General features: G+C 37.9%; 1 long non-coding RNA gene across 1 annotated transcript; it reads left to right on the forward strand.

The window, feature by feature from the left end:
- LOC109828665 lies at window positions 1–928 on the forward strand. The gene is made up of 3 exons (XR_002243787.1): window positions 1–55; window positions 392–553; window positions 646–928. It is a non-coding gene; the product is annotated as an uncharacterized LOC109828665 (long non-coding RNA).
- The last annotated feature ends 1,492 nt before the right edge of the window (window positions 929–2,420 follow it).

The raw sequence follows: 2,420 nt of genomic DNA on the forward strand, positions 1-2,420 counted from the left end.
CAATGTGGGTGTTCATGACTTACTATGTCATAGGATTTGATCCAAACGTCGAAAGGTAAGAAAAGCTGAGAACATCAATCTAGATTTTTGGGTTAATTGTGTGTAGAACCCCTGTATTATCTTCAGATTGAATTAGTATCTCTATAGTTCTACCGTTGCAGATAGACCCCCTGAGTGAATATATTTTGACCCTTTTCAGGGGGTCTATCTGCAACAAGAAATTTTCACTCAGGGGCCTATCTGCAACAAATGAATACTTTCAGGGGATCTATCTGCAACAATAGAACTACAGGGGTAGTAAGTTAAATTTGGCGATTGTGCAGGAGGTCTATTTGCAATTAACCCTAGATTGTTTTTGAAAGTAATAATTATATTATGTTCAACTTTTCAGGTTCTTTAGACAGTTTCTGGTCTTCCTACTTATCAATCAAATGGCATCTGGTCTTTTTCGGTTCATTTACTGGATTGACTCGACAAATGATCATCGCAAACACTGTTGGATCTTTTGCACTTCTTATGATTATGGTGCTCGGTGGATTCGTTATAGGAAGAGGTAAGCTACAGAAAACATGAACAAAATAGGTTTCTGTTGTCTATCACAGGTTAAAAAAAAGCTAAAACACACTTTATTTTCATATATGACAGATGATGTGAAGAAATGTGGAAGAAATGGTGGATGTGTGGATACTGGTCATCACCGTTGATGTATGCACAAAATGCAGTATTGGCAAATGAATTCCTTGGCAAAAGTGTTGGAATAACAAATTAAAATGCTAGAATAAATAAGGTTAATAGCATGAGTTTTAGAAGTGCAAGGGTTATAAGTTTAGAAGGTGAAGAGATATAGATTATGGAAGAATAGGAGTTACTCACTCCTTTATGATATTTTATATTTATGACATTTAACGAGGAGTTTAATTTGTGACTATTGGTGTGCCTGTACGTTTTGTTTTTGAAGCCTATATAAATGGCTATTGTAATCCTTGTTTCATCAAGAAAAAATTAAAGAAATAAAAAGTAAGTTTTTTTTCTTCATTTGGGAAACTTCTAAGTTCGTTTACTTAAGGTTCAACAGTGGTATCAGAGCCACTTGATCCAATTTTCCATTCTCTCTACTTCTCATGGCTACAAAAAATAATCTTATCAATCCTCAAGTACCCAAATTATCGAAAGATAACTATGAGAGTTGGTCAATCCAAATAAGAGGCTTATTTTATTCTCAGGAGTTGTGGGAGCTGATCATTGATGGGTTCACGAAACCTACACCAGCAGTAGAAGCCACCTACACCGCCGAAGAGAAGAAGACTCTCAGAGAGCAAAGAAAGAAGGATAGTGAGGCTCGTTTTCTACTCTATCAAGGGTTGGACGAGTCTACTTTTGAGAGACTTGCCGAAGCAACAACGAGCAAGGAAGCATGAGAAATCCTTGCTACCATCTACAAAGGTGTCGAGCGGGTGAAGCGAATTCGTCATCAAAGTTTGAGGGGCGATCTTGAAGCTGCTCAAATGAAAGATGAAGAAAAAATCTTTGATAATTATTCACAATTACTTCTAATTGTGAATAAAATGAGGAGAAATGGGGAGAAGATGAAGGACATCCGAGTGATGGAGAATTTGCTCTAATCCCTCACATCAAAATTTGAGCATGTGGTGGCGCAATTGAGGAGTCAAAGAATTTGGAGGAGATCTCAATAGAGGAGCTCTTGGGATCTCTCCAAGTTCATGAACAACGAATGCAAAAGAATGCTAGTTCCATAGTTTTGGAACAAGTACTAGAGTCAACATTGACTCTTAAGTAATCAAGGCTCACAAGGTAGAGGTCGTGGTCATGGTCGTGATCGGGGACATGGTCCCCAACAACAAACCACTCAAAATCAAGTAGTGACTCAAAGCTTTAGAGGACAAGGACGAAGCAATCATGGAAGATCCACACCTATGCGTGGAAACAACAAGTATGTTCAGGTGTTATAACTGTCACAAGTTTGGGCACTATGCTTTAGATTGTTGGCACAAAACTAGACCAAACCAATTTTCCCGAAGCAACAAATGATGTGGGTAACATCTCTATGCTTCTTTTTGCTAATGATGATCCAAGTGTTGAGAATGATGCTTAGTACCTTGAATCAGGTGCTAGCAACCACATGTGCGGGAAGAAAGAACTTTTCATGGAACTCACAGAATGAGTTCATGGAAGTGTGAGCCTCGGAGATTCTTCAAAACTCACGGTTGAAGGCAAAGGGAAGATTAAAATCTACCAAAATGATGGTAAGCCCGAGTATATTTCCGATGTTTACTATATTCCTAACATGAAAAGTAATATTTTTAGCATCAGTCAATTACTCGGAAAGGGATACAAAATATATATGGAGAACAACTATCTTTGGTTGAAAAATGCAAATGGAGGCCTCATAGCTTGTGTTA

This window comes from Asparagus officinalis, unplaced genomic scaffold (assembly GCF_001876935.1).
Source record: "Asparagus officinalis unplaced genomic scaffold, Aspof.V1 AsparagusV1_Un3307, whole genome shotgun sequence".
Classification (NCBI taxonomy): domain Eukaryota; kingdom Viridiplantae; phylum Streptophyta; class Magnoliopsida; order Asparagales; family Asparagaceae; genus Asparagus; species Asparagus officinalis.